Raw genomic sequence first — 18,331 nt, forward strand, 5'->3', positions numbered from 1 at the left:
AATAGAAGTTCTCTCTGTCTCCCTCCCTCCTTCCCTCCTTCCTTTCTTCCCCCTCTTTTTACTCTTTACTCCCTTCCCCCCTGCCTTAGATGAGAAAGAATTACTTAAATACTCATTCATTTTTATGTTTTCTTATTGCAAGTTACCTAGGCAAAGTACTATGGTTTACTTAGAGCCATCCATACATCCATTCATCTATCTATCCATCATCTATCTATCTAACCATCTATCTATCCATCCATCATCTATCTATCTAACTATCTATCAAGATATATGTATGAATGCATGTATATAATAAGGGCAGGAATTTCAAATAAAGATTAAAGTGATTGAGGTAGATGCAGATACTGTGAAGTGCTTCCACAGCTGGGGCTTTGTGATTTTGTTGTTCTCCAATCCCATTCATTTTCATGGGAGGCCAAAACATATCTTGGGGCCAATAAAACTGGGAAGGAGATATGGTGCTTAGAGCTATATAGTTCTTGGGGGTTTGTGGAAAGGATAGCCCTGAAATGATTTTCCACATGTGGAATTCAGTAGTTAATAAGAGGAAATTACAAGGCCTATCTAACACAATGTTTAGCACAGTTCCCTGCACATAGGAGGCACTTAATAATGTTCATTGGTTGAGTGTTTAACCCCCAAATCAAAAGCACTAAGTAAGGGGGAAACATGTTAAAAAAAATCAGCCAATGGATTTTGGTAATAAGTCTACTAGCTGTTTTGTGTTACAATGCCTTTGACCCCTGGAGGAAAAGCCTCTAAATTTTGGAGAGAAAAAGAGTTTTGCCTTATTCACTTTTTGTTTTTTAATCTAGTCCAATTACTGAGTATTTAAAGGCTTTGCCCTTCTAAAAGGGCTAAAATTTAAGCTTTTGGATTTTACAGGGGGAGGGAGGAAGGCAGGAGGGAAGGGAGTAAAGAGAGGAGGAAGAAAGGAAGGAGGGGAGGGAGGGAAGGAGACAGAGAGAATTCTAATTATCCATTCAACAGGCATCAAGTGTCTACTGTGTGTCAAACACTGGGGATTCAAAGACCCAAACAGTCTTGGACCTTACGATGCTTATGTTGTATTGGAGGAAAACAACATGTAAATGAAAAATTATTTAATTTTGTAGGCAAATTAAGTTCCAATGTGAGTTCACTAGCAAGAGGTAGGGGTGGAGGATAGAAGGAGATGTTCAGATTTCTGTTTAGACCAAGGAAGAACTCTACTTTTTTTGTGGTCTTGGGCCTTTTTGGCAATGTGTGGTGAAACCTATGAATTCCCTTTCAGATCAACAATTTTAAACATAAACATAAAATAGAATACATAGGATTACATAGGAAAGCAAAAGTTAATGAAAATAAAGTATTTTTCCCCCATCCAAGCTGACTGAAATCTATCCACAGATTCTAATTAAGAAGCTATGCTCTAGGAGGTAGTATCTGAGCTGAGCTTTGAAAGAAAATGGATATTCTATAAAAAATAGGGGGAGAGAACTTTTGAGCTATAGGGAATCAACCTGTGCAAAGGAGTCCTTCTCTTATAAAAGATTTAAAAGGGAGATTTAAAAAGGAGAAAAGAGTTAGCACCTCTGTAAAGGATGCTGGAAACAGAGAAAAGATTCACAACCTTATCCAAGGTGGAAACCACACTTGGTAGAATTCATCAGCCACCATGATCGTAATCAAGTAACAATTACTTGAAACAAACAGGGAGTAACACCCAGCTGAAATGAAACATTTGACAGATATCATATAGTATGCCAGTCCAGTGAGAAGAAAATCTCCCTGGAGCAACATAATGAAGACATCAGTGTTCTTGTAGCACTAGCAACCCACATTTCCCTGCCATGCTTATACATCATTCTTTCCACTGACATTTTATGTGTCTGTAGAATATTGTGCCCTGGGTGGGGGAATGTTCTCTTGCTACACACATACATGCTTGTACATGCATGTGCATGATTAAATTATTTTTATTGATTATATATGTGTGTGTGTGTGTGTGTGTGTACACACACACACACACACACACACACATACATACATATCTAATTTTATTAGAGAGTCAGTATGACAGTGAATAGAAAACTGGCCACAATGTCAGCAAGAAGTCTCACTTCTGACACATGCTTCCTGTGTGATCCTGGTCATTTAACCTCTCACTGCTCAAGGAGGCACTTTAGGATGGTAAGTTGTAGAGCATCTGTCAATCTGCTTTGGTTGAGGGAGATTCCTCCCTGGGAGCTCCTAGTAGCAATGAAATCATAGGACCGGACCAAAATAATTCATTAAGGCTTGTGATTTTAATTAATTGCGTGCTCTGCCTATTAAAACACATTGATGGGAACTTGTGAGTTATGGATTGGGATTTTTTCAGTAGGAATAGATACCCCGCATAGCTTGAGCTCTATATAGCCCAAAGGGGATGGGAGAAAGGAGGAGGACTCCTGTTGCTATAATGACATTATTAGTAATAATGGTATGAGAAATATCCATCTTTGGAGTGTGTAACAATGATTATATATGTGCATATAGTAACAATGATTACATATATATGCATATAGTATCTATATATTATTAGTATATAGTGACCTGTATATATATATACAAGAAAGATGACCTAGTCTATATAGGACAATGATGTTGTGTGTCCTTTGTTCCTAAAGAGGATCATGACACACGATCATTCGTACATGAAGAAGGCAAAGCTATCTATAGGCCTATGAAGAAATGCTCTAAATAATTTTTGTTTAGAGAAATACAAATGAAAAAAAAAAACTCTTAAGATACAACCTCACATTTACCAGATTGGCCAATAAGACAAAAAAGGAAAGTGATACATATTTAATCTATATCAGATTACTTGCTATCTTGGGGTGGAAAGGATATAAGGGAGGAAGGGAAAAAAATCTGAAATACAAAGTCTTACAAAAACGAATAATGATATATTGTATTTAACTTATACTTTAACATATTTAACATGTATTGGTCAACTTGCCACCTGGGGGAAGGAATGGGGGGAAGAAGGGAAAAAGCTGGAACAAAAGGATTTGCAACTGTCAATGCTGAAAAATTACCTATGCATATATTTGTAAATAAAAAGCTATAAAAAAAAGAATGTTGAAAACTATCTTTACATGTATTTGGAAAATAAAATACTACTGAAAATTTAAACAAAAAAGGAAAGTGATAAATGTTGGAGAGAATATGGGAAAAACTGATTAGTGTGAATTGATCCAACCTTTCTGGAGAGCAATTTGGAACTATGCCCACAGAGCAACCAAACTGTGCATATTCTTTGACCCAGCAATATAGGTCTGCATTTTGAAAAGATCATAAAAAAGGAAAAAGGACCTAGTGCAAAAATTTTTTTTTAAAGTAGCTCTTTTCTTGGTGGTAAAATATTGGAAATTGATGTAATGTCCATCAATTGGGGAATGGCTGAACCAGCTGTGGCATGTGAATACAACAGAATGTTCTGTATTATGCTATAAGAAATGATGAACAGGAAGATTTCAGAAAAACTTGGAAAGACTTGTATGAGCTGATGCAAAGTGAAATGAGCAGAACCAAGAAAACACTATACATAGATCAATAACATTGCATGATGATCAACTATGAATGAATGACTGTTCTCAGCCACACAATGATCCATGACAAGAACAAAGGAAAATGATACCTACATGCAGATAAAGAATTGATGAACTTTGAGTGCAGATCGAAGCATATTTTTTCAATTACTTTATTCCTTCTTGTGTTTTTTGATCTGTTTTTCTTTCACAACTAAGACTTAATAAAGAATATGTTTCACATGATATCACATATATGAATTATATCAAACTGTCTACCATCTTCAGAAAAGGGAGGGGAAGGACAAAGAGAGAGAGGAGGAAAATTTGGAACTCAAAGTCTTGCAAAAATGAATGCTAAAAATTTTCTTGACATGTAACCAGGGAAACTATTAAAAAAAAAAAAAGAAAAAGAAAAAGAAAGGTTATGCTAGGGCAATGTAACTGGTCCAAGGTCACACCCCAACAAGTGACCTAGCTCTCCTGATTCTTTATCTAGTCATCTATTATCTCCAACTTAACACATGGGTCTTTGTCTCCCCCTCCCTTCTTCCATCTCCACTACTGCCATCCCTCTTCTAATTCCAATCCAAGGACAGCCCAAGAGCAGCAGAACCTCACAATTGATAAATCTGGATTTTGACAGGTGACCACATGAGAGAGAACGGAGGGAGTCACATCAGGACATCAACTGGTTACAGGAGAATAACCTAGATTAACAACAAAGTGTATTATTAAGAAGAGAGAGACAGAAAATAAAGGGGTTGAGGTTGCTGATAAGGAACCAGGTTTCTAGGGCTATAATCCTCTGCAAAAAGATCTCTTAACCTTGAAGAAGCAGCCAGGGAGCAACAAGCTTGATATATCCCAAGATAATATGCATGGTTGAAATGAAAAAACATATAGTTCCAAAATTCTATAGTCTGTAATTCTAATTCTTCCCAACCCCTGATCATCATTTCTTATCAAAAGACTTGCCCCAACAATAACATCTGAACTACATGAAGACTAGAATGTTGTCATTTCTCATCATCAATTAGTCAAATCAGTGTTAATTAATCACTTACAGGGGCAACTAGGTCTTACAGTGGATAGAGCACTGGCCTTGCAAAAAGAAAGATTCATCTTCCTGAGTTCAAATCCAGTGTCTGATGCTTACCAGCTTTGTGACCCTAAGTAAGTCACTTAATCCTATTTGCCTCAGTATCCTCACCTTTAAAATGAACTGGAGGAGGAAATGGCAAATCATTGCAGCATCTCTGCCAAGAAAACCCCTCAAAAAGGGATTACAAAGAATCATCAAGACTGAAACAATTAAACAATATCAAACATCAAGTATTTGTTAGGCAACAGAGAACAACAACAAAGAATGAAATAGTATTTGTTCCATATCAATTATTCTGTAAATAAAGTGTGTAAAGAAGAACAAACAGCTTATTTTGCACTTAAGTTCTCAAGATAATGGCCCAATGTCTTTAGGATAAAATTTGTAGGCTCACAAAATGTTGGAGATGGAAGGAATCTTAGGGATGATTTTGCTCAATCTCAGATTTTGTTCTGTCATATGGAAACTCACTCTTTATGAGCATTCAATGATGAGAAAGATGATCATGGAATAGAAAATTTAAAAAAATTAAAAAGCATACCACGGCTACAAATAAGAGTAGAAAAAATATCAACAACTAAACCATAAAATCAGAAACTCCCCTTAATCTCATTTCATGGACAACCCTGACTCACTGTAAGGCGTGAAATTCAATTTCATGTCAATTTCATGTCAATTTCACATGCAGGTTAATTTGTTCTTCCACATAAACACACATATAAATACACATTACTCCTATCTCCTATCTCAACAGCTGACCTTACCAAGGAATTGCAGAAGGCCAGCATCTCTGAAAAGATTTAAAGAATGATGAAATGTCATTTCTATTTCCAAAGAACTGAACATGTTTACAAAATCAAGTGTTGGATATGGGATGAGTAGCAAAGACAGAGAAAGGACTTGATCAGATCCATCCTCCAAAGCAAATGACATTTGAGAAGAATAGAACCCAAATATTTTGATGGTTTTCTGATTTTAGCAATGTGGGGTCTCCTCACAATGATTCATGAACTATCCATGTCAATTCATCTTCTAAGACTTTTGTTCATTGCTCCTTCTCTCCTATAAATTCACAAAAGAGTCTGTCCAATGGGGGCTTTCCTTTAGATCCACTTCCATTATGTACAAATCGATGGAATGAAGCAATTGGGATATCTATTAGTTGTCCTTAATAACAACAAATTAATTTCTGGTGTGGTCTTGAAATTTCATATACTCAAACTATGGGGATCAACATTTTCCTTCCCTTCTTTCAGAAGTAAAATTAGTGATAAAATGATTAGTGATAAAGTAGGGCACTAGACTGAGAGTCAAGATTCAGATTTGTGACTAACTCATTATAGACTTTGGATAAGTCAATTAATTTCTCTTGGATTAGATGGTATTTGAGGCTCCTTGCTATTGATTCCATGGTCTTGGTTTTTTCATCTGCAAGACTGGGGAGTTGGAAGGGAATGCATTAAAGAGAGCAAAATGTAATATAGTTGGAGGGGGTAGCTGGAAACAGATTGTAAAGAGTTTTAAATGTCAAACAGAGGACTATATTGGATCCTCTGGATGCAGAAATGGAAAACAGAATGTTGTGTGTAAAGAAGAGCAAGTAACCCAGTTTCCTTGATTGTAGAATCTGTGAGGAGAATCACATGTAATAAACCTAGAAATGGAGAATGGAGCCAGGTTGTGAATAACCTTAAAAGACAAAGAGGTCACAGAGTGAACTATATTAATAACATGAAAATTATTGTTTGTTCCAAGTAATTAGTGTAATACCTTACCTGAAATTTAGCTTGTAATGATTCAGAGATAAATAAAGATCAACCTTGTACTTGAAAGAATACATAGAAAATACATCTTCCTTGGTATATAGGAAATAAGTATATACATCCTTAAGAGTAAAATCCCAGGTACCCTGATTAATTTTTTTTTTTTTTTTTTTTTTTTTTTTGCTGAGGCAATTGGGGTTAAGTGACTTGCCCAGGGTCACACAGCTAGACAGTGTCTGAGACCAGATTTGAACTCGGGTCCTCCTGACTTCAGGGCTGGTGCTCTATCCACTGCGCCACCTAGCTGCCCCGATTAATTTTCTTGGGGAAGGAATCCCAACTAAAGTTCTAGGCTGTGCTGATATGGACACTCTACCAATTTGGCCATCATTTTTTTTTTTTTTACCATGTATATTCCTAGAGAGTTGCCTAGGATATAGACAGGCTAAATGACTTGCACACAGTCATGAATTTGAATCCAGAGCTTTCTTATTTCAAAGCTGAAACTTTATCCATTATTCAAGGTTGTTTCTCAAACTACTGCAAAACAATCTAGTTGAAAATTTCAAATACCTTCAGAGGAAGTTGGCAACTAGAGGGATTGTTAATGAGTCCTAATATAGACATTTAAAATTGGAAGAACAAGACGACAAAAAAAAAAACAAAAAACCCAAACAGCTATTAACTATTGCTATAAAGAACAATTGCTCCCCATGAGCAAAACAATATCAATCAATTAATCAGTCAATAAACATTTATTAGGCCTTCTATATGCCAGGACTGGACATACTTTGCTCAGTGCTGGACAAACAAAAAAGGGCAAAAGACAGATAAAATATAAAGAATACAAATAATTTTTACTGATGAAAGTTTTTTATTCAAGAATTTAATAAGCTATTTTCTAGAAAATAAGTTTTTTAAAAACTCAGGATGTTCCATAAAACTAAAACATTCATCCTCCCCATATGTTTTGAGGATACTTTATTTCTAGTAGGCCTGGCATTCTTGTTCTCATTAAGGGAATGATGAATTTCAATAAATACAATGACCTGGGAAGTTACCTGATTTAAACGGAATTAAAATTAAAAATTAAAAACCTTGAGTTTACACTTAAAGGTTAGACTTGGAAAAATAAATAGTTTGTAGTGGTGTATTTGAACTCAGGTCTTCCTAACTCAAGAATTCTATTCACTGATCACTCAGCTATGGGGTCTATAGGTAAAGAACATTACCTATGCTATCAGATGTGATCACTGTTTTAGCTGACTATACTAACTGATTGTGTGTGTTTATTTTGTTGTTGTTGGAAGGAAAGGTTCATTAGAGGGGTTGAAGTGATGGTGGTATATCTTGAAATAAATGATATAATATGAAAATAAAAGGTATTAAAATTATTTAAAGCAAATACTGCATGACCTTGCTATGTCTAATATGGAGACATGTGCTGAGATGTTCTGACTCTCCTTTTTTTTTAAAGATTCTATTTTATTTTATTTTTAATGAATTAACTAATTAATTGATTTAATATTTCCCCCCAATTACATTCAAAATTTTTTTTACATTTGTTTTAAAAATTTTTATTTTTAGGTTCTTTCCCTTATTTTCACCCACAATTAAGAAATGAAGTTTTGCAAAATAAAGTCAAATTTTGAAAGAAAACAGATCTTTTACTCTAATGAAAATAGAAACCCTCAAGAAAAATTAAGTTAAAAAAAAGAGAGAGATAGAGAAAGTGAGAATGCTTCAATCTGTATTCAGACACAATCAGTTCCTTCTCTGGGTATGGATAGGATTTTTCATCATAAATCCTTCAGAGTAGTCATGGATGATTATACTACTGAGAATAGCAAAGTCATTTACAGTTGGTTTGACTCTCCTATGTTATATCTCTCAATTGAAACATTAGCTTCTTGAAGGCAAAACTCCTTGAGATTATGTTACTTATCTATTTAAATTCCCAGTTTTTAATCCATGTTTTTTCAACTGAGGTTTTCTTGGCAAAGATATTGAAGTGGTTTGCCATTTCTTTCTTCAGCTCAGTTGACAGATGAGAAAACTGAGGCAGACAGGATTAAATGACATGAAGAGGAGCACAAAGCAAAGTATCTGAGAACAAATTTGAACTCAAAAAGATGAGACTTCTTGACTCCAGCCCCAACACTCTAACAACACCCAGTTAGCCACTTTGCTGACTACCAAAGAATTTTTAATGTATGCTTTTTCCATTCATTTCAGGAGCCTTCACCATCCACAGAGTTCTCTCCATTACTACCTTCAGACACATGGCTCAGCTCCTTCCTTCCCATATTCCCCCAAGAAGCTTAAAACCAGGACAAAATGTAGGATGATTAGTTATCTATACACTACCTTTTGATTCAGTGAGTAGTCATGACTATTCTCAATTCAATAAGCATTTATTAAGAATCTACTAGAGGGTAAGACCAAAAACACAAATATAAGAAGATCCTTGCCCTCAGGGAGCTTACATTGTATGTTAATAGTACTTATATAAACCTGTCCATATGATTATTTAGACACTAAAATTTTCCTTATTTAGAATTTTAATTCTCTTATTTGGAATATTTGGGTATATTAGAATGGATATAAACCTAGGTCAGGGGTCAGGAGCCTTCTCGATAAAATCCAGCTTCAAGACTAACTAGTTACTCAGGTCTTTCCAGTTCCTTATCCTTAAAATGAGGAAAATACTTCCACTTGGTATCTACAAGGAAAGTGCTTCATAATTCTTAATAGCTCTATAGACATGTGAGCCACTGTGATTACCACTCATTTGTCCACTCAAAGTCTCAGCTGGTCTCCTAAAGCCTGGGCTTGGCCCCATATATGTGGACTTATACTCGTACACCTTTCTCTAGATCAGTGGCCTTCCTGGCAATGAATAACTGTTTGCTTGCTCAGACATTCAATATCTACTGGATCTTATTTGTCTTTCCAGATTTCTAACCATGGTCATTCTACTTGAGTACCCTTTGTAAGTAGTAGTAAGCTGAGTGTAGAGTGGGGATCTAGAGGGAGATTAGGTCCTATCTATGCTGGACCTATCGATTAAATTACCAGAAGCTCTATGAAGCCAGTAAAGAGGCTTTCTTGGGATATTGCCAGTGTCAGTTGGTGGGAAGCATCATCACAGATGGTGAGTGAATGCAAGGGAGTATTCTTGAAAGTCAAATGCAGCTATTGGCTAGGACAAGGCAACACAGAGAGAGACCAGGTTTTATTTTTGCCATGTCTCCTGAAGAGGGGAAAAAAAAAAAAAATTCTTTTAAGGCTGGGAACTTACACACCTTTGGGTCTTCTTTTAACCTTTGTCTGAGTCAAAATGACAAACTAGATTCAAGGCCTTCAATTCACATCTTTGTCCTCCAGCTGCTTCTTTTCTCCTCTAGCCTCTGGTCTGTGAGTTGGGGAAAAGGGGAAGAGTTGAGAAACTGGTTTGGACTGGAATAGATGAAGAAGGATGACTTCTTGCCCTGACATTTTTGGGGACACTGTGATTATTTGGGCACACTAGCCTGAAGGACAGGAATGATAAATCCTTTCCCTTTCAATCTGCAGGGAAACAAGATGGTTCTTGAAGCAGGAACTGAGCCATCAGATTAGTAGTCAAGGAACATATGCTAACTCACAGCAGTCTGAGCCCAAGAAGAGAGTTACTGAGGGGAATAGGAATGGCTAATCTGCTCTTTTAGATCAAGCCCCACTTGGTCACTGGGCCAGATTGGCTCAGATCTGGTGAATGAAAATAGCAAATGTTTTTACTTTGTCTGTCTGTCTGTCTATCTATCTGTTTATCATCTCTATCATATCCCTGTATCTTATCTATCATTCTATCATATCTATCTATCTATCTATCTATCTATCTATCTATCATCTTAATATATCATCATATCCATCTATCTTATCATTCTATCATCTCTATCAACTCTATCAACTCTATCTATCTATCTATCTATCTATCTATCTATCTATCTATAACGTGACAGGGTTAAAGGCTATTCTCTGCCTCACGTCTTACCTAGCCTTAGTCATACATTGGGTATTGCTTATGTCAAACCGAGATCTGCTCAAAACTTTAGCTTAAAAAGGTCAAGGTCTTCCACTGAATCTAGGGCTATATCTATAATTGCCCCGCTCTAAATCTTGCCACTGGACTCGGATGGTTCTGAAGGAGAGAGTGATAAACGTGACCCTGCCCAGCCCTCTCTCACTTCAATCCATTTTTACTTGCATGTCATGACATCACCTCCCTGACGTCATGGTCCGCTTTGAGAACTAAGAACAAATAACTTCTAAAAGCCTGACCATTTGGGCTAGGAAGAGGGAGAATCAATCAATCAATCAATCAACAAGCATTAAAGTGCTTATTGTGCAGAGGCACTGTGCTGAGAGCGGGGTCTACAAGAATAGCCTAAACAGGGTCCCTGCCCTCAAGGCATTTATATTCTAATGAAGGAAACAATATAATGACAACTATGTACATACAAGAAACATGCTGTAAATGGCAGGTAGTCCCAGGGAAAAGGCACCAATAATGAGGAGAACCAAGAATGAATGGAAACCAGAGGTGAAGACAAGAGACAATCAGTAAAGGGACAAAGTTTGGGATCTCGTAGAATCAGATATGACTGAACAACACCACTAATTGACTTTATGGAGTAGGGGTGGGGTAGAGTGGTGACAGTTGAACGTGTGATTTAGGAAGATTATTTCAGCATCATGAAGGAATGGAGACAGACTAGAAGCAGGGTCATCAACCAGAAGGCTCTTGCAATTGTCCTTGCATGAGGAATGTGAGTTTAAGCCTTTTAACTTGTGCTATTTTAACTTATGTTATTTTTGTTAGTTACAAAGCATCTTTTAGACTTTATTTCGTTAGATCTTCATTACATTGTAATTTATTGTTATTTCTGCCATTAGATTGTAAGCTCCCTAAGGATACTGCCTTTTATCTCCTTTTGTATTCCTAGTGCTTAGCATAGTGCCTAGCTTTTAATAAAAGTTTACTGATTAATTACATCCCAAGAGACAGATAGTTCAAATATTATCTCCATTTTAAAGATGAGGAAACAGACTCAGGAAGGGAATGGTCAAATGGAAAGTAAGTAGCAGAACTAAGATTTAAACCTAAGTATTCTGATTCTGTGCTCTATTTTATTATACGTACCCCCTAGGAGAAGAACAAACATTAGGACAGGGATAGGGAAGAAGAAGGGAAGCCCAGAAGAGCTGGGAGGGAGCCTTCAATGTCTCATTCCTAATTTGTGTCAATAAATAAACGCTTGCTGGAATGCATGATGAGTGCCTAATTCAAGGTGAACATTTCACAAAGCTCAGACTTCTCTGGCTTCTGTTCTCTCTATCTTTTCCCCCAAGGAACAATCGCCAAGCTCATGGCTTCAGCTGTCACCTCTATGTGGATGACTGCCAAAACAAATTCTCTAGCTCTCACCTAACAAAAGACAACTCAGGTCTGGAATCCATAATTGCCTCTATTTGGTTGTCCCACTGTTGCCTCAAAGTTAATGCAAGTAAAAGTGAACTCATCCCTTCCCAGCTCTCCCTCCACCCCAATGTCAGCAGAATCTTCATTCTTTTTGTACCTTCTCTCTGTAAATGTCAGAGATCTTAGACTCTTACTTCAACCCCTCCCTTCCCCAATTCCACTCATTAATTCTTCTTAATTCTTCTCTAATGAATAATGCCTTTTCTGTCATCCCTTCTTTTATAACCCTATTGGCAGGCTATGCCTACCTTGTGCAGGGTCTCTCAGAATCATCTACTAATTAGTCTCCCTGCCTCTGGTATCTCTCTCTCTAATCCTTCCTATCTGTAATTGCTGAAATAAATCTTCCTAAAAGACTGCCGTTTATATATGCCATTGACTTGCTCAAAAACTTTCAATGGTTCCAAATTGCCTATAAAATAAAGTTCAGCTTATTTAGCCTTCATGCTATGATAGAAAAAAAAATGCAAAGGGTCTGGGTTTCTGTCCCAGATCTGCTTCTTACTACTTTTTATGCAGAGGTAAGTGGTAGGATGGAGAGTTCAAGAAGACCTGAATTCAAATTTGATCTCAGACATTCAGGCACCTTACTTAACCTGTTTCCCTCAGTTTCCTCAAATGTAAAATAAGAACAAATTTGCCCTTGCCTCCCAGGATTGTTGTGAGGATCAAATGAGATAATATATGTAAAGCAATCAGCATAGTGTCTGGCACATAGTGGTGGTTAATAAGTCCTTGTTTCAGGAAGTTTTCAGACAAAGAAATCAAAGCTATCTATAGTCATATGAAAAAAATACTTTAAATCACCAAGGATTTAAGAAACACAAATTCAAACAACTCTGAAGTACCAATTCAAACCTATCAGAGAGGCTAATATGACAAAAAAGGAAAATATTGGATTTTGGAGGGGATGCGGGAAAGCTGGGACACTAATGCACTGTTGGTGCAGTTGTGAACTGATTCAATCATTCTAAAGAGTGTGGATTTTTGGTTTGTTTTTTTCTTTTGAGCATGGATTTCAATGGTTCAGGGAGAGTCCAATGTGAAAACTTTCTTGCCTCTGCAGCACCAGAGCAGCCTAGAACTAAGTATAAGGGAAACCAAACTGTGCATACACTTTAATTCAGCAATATTAGTATTAAGTATATAGCCTAAAGAGATTCAAAAAGAGAGAAAAAAACCTATTTATACAAAAATATTTATAGCAGTTTTAATTATGACAGCTAAGAATTAGAAATTAAAGGGATGCTTATCACTTGAGGATTAGAGAAACAAATTGTGGTGTATGATTGTAATGGAATGTATAAGAAATGATAAGCAGGATTACTTCAGAAATCTGGAAAGACTTCTATGAACTGACTCCTGGTGAAATGAACAGAACCAGGAGAAAATTGTGCATAGTAACAACAATTTTGTTCAAGAAAGAACTGTGAATCATTTAGCTATTCTCAGCAATACAATGATCCAAGATAATGCTGAAGAACTAAGGAAGCACGCTAGCTTCCTCCAGAGAAAAAATTGATATTGATTGACTATAGACAGAAGCATGATATTTTTCACTCTTTTTCTTTTTTTTAATTGTACTTGCTTCTTCTTCTACAAAATAATTAACATAGAAATGTTTTACATAATTTCACATATATTATCCCATCTCAGAGAGGGAGTAGGGGAGGAAAAGAGAGGAAAAGTTTAAATAAAACTATTTTTAAAAATGCTTGTTTCCTCTCTTCCTTATTATTTTAAGTAAACTTCTCTGGACTTCAATTTTTTCCTCTGAAAAATGAAGTTATTGCATAAGATCTCCTCTACAAGACTTTTTGGATTCAAATTTATAATTCTATGACTTTACAATCTATTCCAAACCAAACTTTTTTTTTTTTTAATACTCTCTCCCACCATTTCAGTATAGGAACCCTTTGCTCTGGTCAAAACATTCTATTTAGAGTTCCTGGGACATACCTTCTCTTCTTCTTCTCTTCTCTTTCTTCTCTCTCTCTCTTTTTATTTCCTGTTTTTCTCTTTTTTCTTTTTCTTTTTCCTTCTCCCTTCTCTCTTTCCTTTCATTTCTATCTCTTTTGTTTTTTCTCTTGTTTTCTCTCATTTCTTTTTCTTTCCCTCCCCCTCTCTTCTTCTTTCTCTTCTCCCTTTCTTTGTCCCCTCATGAATGGAATCTTCTTCCATGTTTCTAGGTTCTATCTGTCCTCAAGCTGTCACCAATCTACCTATTTCATAGTAATCACTCTGCTTCTACTCTTTGTGCAAGAAGAAGCACAGTGACATAGTGGATAGAGAATATTCTGGGAGTCTGAAAGATTTTGGTTTCAGGTACTGGCTCTGACACATATCAAATGGATAATTATGTACACATGACTTAACCTTTAAGGGTTTCAGGTTGCAAAGGCAGAGGAAGTTTTCACATTGGAATTTCCCTGAAGCACTGAAATCATAGGTCCAGACTAAAAACCAAAACAAACAACCTTCCTCCCCCACTTATGTGTCACTTGTATGCTGCCTTGATTCTTTGTGTACTTTTGTGTACATATGTCCACAGTTGGAAATTAAATTTTCCAATGGCAAGATCCCTATTTTATATTTTTGTATTCCTTTTGTCTAATACAGTGGCATCATAGATAGGTACTTAAATGTCTGATGAACAAGACATAGATTACTGACTAGTTGTTTGGGTACTGAGTTTGGACTGTGCATAAACTGTGATCTCTCCTTGTCCAGGAGACAATATATTTTACATTTCAGGTCTGATCATTTCTATCTGCAATCCTCTCTCATTTTAGTCCCTTGGTGTTTTTAAAGGAGTAAGGTGTAATGGGCTGAGGCTTGAGTTGATGCACTGAGGTCCCAAGCACATGAGGCTAAATAGTAATTGGACCATATATAATCTTGGAGAAAGAATGGCCCCCGCCCACTCTTTGTGCAAGTCCTGATGTGTTGTATAGGAAATGACGATTTTGGTGGGTGGAGGCAGGGGAGTGAAAAAGGAAGGGCAAGGAGAGACTTTTGGGATTGCCATTGCCATGGTTGGCTCAGCTCACATCTCTCTCTGTTAGCTGATTTCCTGTCGCAGCTGCCCATATTGCTATCGCAATCTTTCTTGCCTATATGTGCTATCGCAATCTTTATTCACCTCTTCACTTGAATAAAGACTGAAGATTTTTCCCTTAACCTGAGTTCCTGTCTCCGGCTGATTTTAAATACGCGATCATTACAATTGGCGCCCAGGACCCAATGAAATCTGGCAGATGGATGTGATCCATTATAAATCTTTCGGTCATCTGTCTTTTATCCATGTTGTGGTAGACACCTTTTCAGGATTCACTTTTGCCATACCAGCAGCAAAAGAGACAGCCCGAATGTTCACTGAATTCCTCACGCAAGCATTTGCCATTATGGGAGTGCCACAAGCAATAAAAACAGACAATGGTCTTGCATACACCTCCAAACATTTTGCACACTTTTGTGCACAGTATAAGATTTTACACACCACTGGCATACCCTTTAATCCTCAAGGACAGGCAATAGTAGAGAGGAGAAACAGAGACATTAAGACGCTGCTCCAAAAACAAAAGAAAGGGGGAGCCACAAGTAACCCTAGAGAACTTCTAAATCTAGCTCTTTATACTATTAACTTCTTGATTTTTGACAAAGATGCACTGGCTCCAGCAGACAGGTTTTATAACCCACCAGAAGGGCAGTGTCCAGTGCGAGCAGCTCCACTATCTTTAGATAATCGTCAGGTGATGTGGAGAGACCCAGAAAGTGGTGAATGGAAGGGACCAGATAGGCTAACTGCTTGGGGGAGAGGGTTTGCTTGCATCTCTACAGGTGGAGAAGGAATCAGATGGGTGCCAAAGAGCCATATTCGCCTTGTCCATCGCAGAGAGATGGAGCAGACCCTTGAAACGAAGGAGAAGACCCAAGAAACATTGGGTGGTTCTGTTGCTGATTGTGCTCACCATTGAAAGAGTGTGGCAGTTATGGCGTTTGACTCATGGACATAGAAAATCATTGGACTTCAAAACCCTCAGAAATCATTGGATTCTCTGAGACATTAGATTGTTGTAGGACTTTAAATCCCTCAGGAATCACTGGATTCTTTGAGACATAAGACTTGAAAGCGCTCAGGAATCATTGGATTCTCTGAGAAATGATATGACTGTTACAGGACTTCAAAATCTGCTGGAATCATTGGATTCCCTAAGACATAAAAATACTTTTACTGGACTTCAAAAACTTGGGGGGATCATTGGATTCCCTGCTATGTGAAGCAATGGACAATAGATTGGTTTTGGACTATCTCTTGGTTGCTGAAGAAGATGTATGTGTGACTGCTGTTTACATACTCTCCTTCTAGGATTTCTGGCAATCTTTTACAACACAATGTTGATTCATATTGTTTGTTAAACCATTAATTGGGTGAATAATTCATGTTTGTTACATCACATCAAGCCTGCACTGACTGTGGGGAGAGTCATCACTAATAGCCTCTGCGTTGTTGCTATGTGCTTGTGTAATACTTCCCATGCTGATGGGTTTGTGCATAATAAGACCCTTGAGCCCAGAAACCTGCTAGCAACCCCCACTTCCCTTTGGTGCTTTTCATCTCCCTTCCTGAGATGTCAGGGAGGGCGTGATTATCTCCTTTTTAGTGCTATCACCTCCCTTCCTGAGAAGTCAGGGGGGTCGTGATCACCTCCTTTTCGGTGCTTTCACCTACTTTCCTGAGAAGTCAGGGAGGATGTGATCACCTCCTCTTGGGGGCTCTGACCTCCCTGAGGAGTCAGGGATGGCATGATCACCTGTGTTCTGAAACAAAAGAAAGCGGGAGATATAATGGGCTGAGGCTTGAGTTGATGCACTGAGGTCCCAAGCACATGAGGCTAAATAGTAATTGGACCATACTCTATTAATATATAATCTTGGAGAAAGAATGGCCCCCGCCCACTCTTTGTGCAAGTCCTGATGTGTTGTATAGGAAATGACAATTTTGGTGGGTGGAGGCAGGGGAGTGAAAAAGGAAGGGGAAGGAGAGACTTTTGGGATTGCCATTGCCACGGTTGGCTCAGCTCACATCTCTCTCTGTTAGCTGATTTCCTGTCGCAGCTGCCCATATTGCTATCGCAATCTTTCTTGCCTATATTTGCTATCGCAATCTTTATTCACCTCTTCATTTGAATAAAGACTGAAGATTTTTCCCTTAACCTGAGTTCCTGTCTCCGGCTGATTTTAAATACACGATCATTACAGGAAGGGTTAGGTCAAGTAAAAGTAAATATGTTTTCATACAACAAATGTAACCTACTATCTTGAAAAGTAGTAAAGGCAAAAAAAAAAAAATAGAAAAAGAATTAAGGTTGGAATTGAGTTAGGAAATACAATTTAAGAAGATTCGTTAATGGCTATTAGAATAATAATGTGTTAATAAATTAGGGCAGGGTTAAGTAGAGAAACATCTCTAACAAGGGAAAGTACTTTGAAGGAGTATTGCCAAGACTTCTCAAAAATCAATCTTTGGTGCCATTGTCTCACATGAAATATGTAGTTAGGTCAACCTAAATCTGACCCAACATGGCATTTGTGTGTGTGTGTGTGTGTGTGTGTGTGTGTGTGTGTGTCTGTATGTGTGTGTGTGTGTGTATGTGTGTTCTCATAGAAAAGATTCAATTCATACCTTTTATTTCTCTTTGTTTTCAAACCAACCAGAAAAACAGCATCAGTTCACACCCCCTCATCTCTCCATCCCACTGTCTCTCACCATGGCTATATAAAAGACATTTCTTCGAGACTTCTCCCACCTACAAATGACATCTTTCATTTTTTCCCAAAAAATCATTTAGAACATATTTATTTCTAATCATTTTTCTCTTAAATCAGATACTCTGCTATTATTTCTTCCCCTCCTCACATCTGATCATAGAGTTGAAGAACCAACTTTCAAGTGAAACTCGATGTCAGAATCATTTCATTATTTATTTTAATTCTCAGTCTCTCAAGGTGCCCAGGTTTGACACTCAGACAAGTGCAATACACCAGTGTGAGAGGCAAGCTTGGGGGGAGGGGTTCTAGCTACCCCCCACCATGCCTATCTTTGGTTCAGCAGTGATGTACAGCCATCTTTAGGCTCCCAAGCCTAGGATCCTAAAGACAAGTAGATCTGGGCTCCTCCAAGATGTTCCTCTGCCCTTTGCCAATAATTATATCATGCTCTTCTTTCCCAGGGGGTTCTGTCAAGGTCCATTTTTTTCAGCCTGGCAGATGCCCTATTAGCTGAGAGTCTGTCCAAGGTCTCTAAACCCATCCTGCTATCATCACTGAAATCCTAATCCCTTTCCTGGCACAAAGATAAATTATTATAACATACCATGTC

The 18,331-nt window shown here is 37.5% G+C and overlaps 1 protein-coding gene across 1 annotated transcript in view; it reads right to left on the reverse strand.

Moving 5' to 3' along the window:
* The window catches only part of GALNT14 (polypeptide N-acetylgalactosaminyltransferase 14), a 315,282-nt gene that overhangs the window by 104,369 nt on the left and 192,582 nt on the right, over window positions 1-18,331 (reverse strand). The gene's annotated exons all lie outside the window — the stretch shown is intronic.

Source organism: Antechinus flavipes, chromosome 2, assembly GCF_016432865.1.
Source record: "Antechinus flavipes isolate AdamAnt ecotype Samford, QLD, Australia chromosome 2, AdamAnt_v2, whole genome shotgun sequence".
In the NCBI taxonomy this organism is placed as follows: Eukaryota; Metazoa; Chordata; class Mammalia; order Dasyuromorphia; family Dasyuridae; genus Antechinus; species Antechinus flavipes.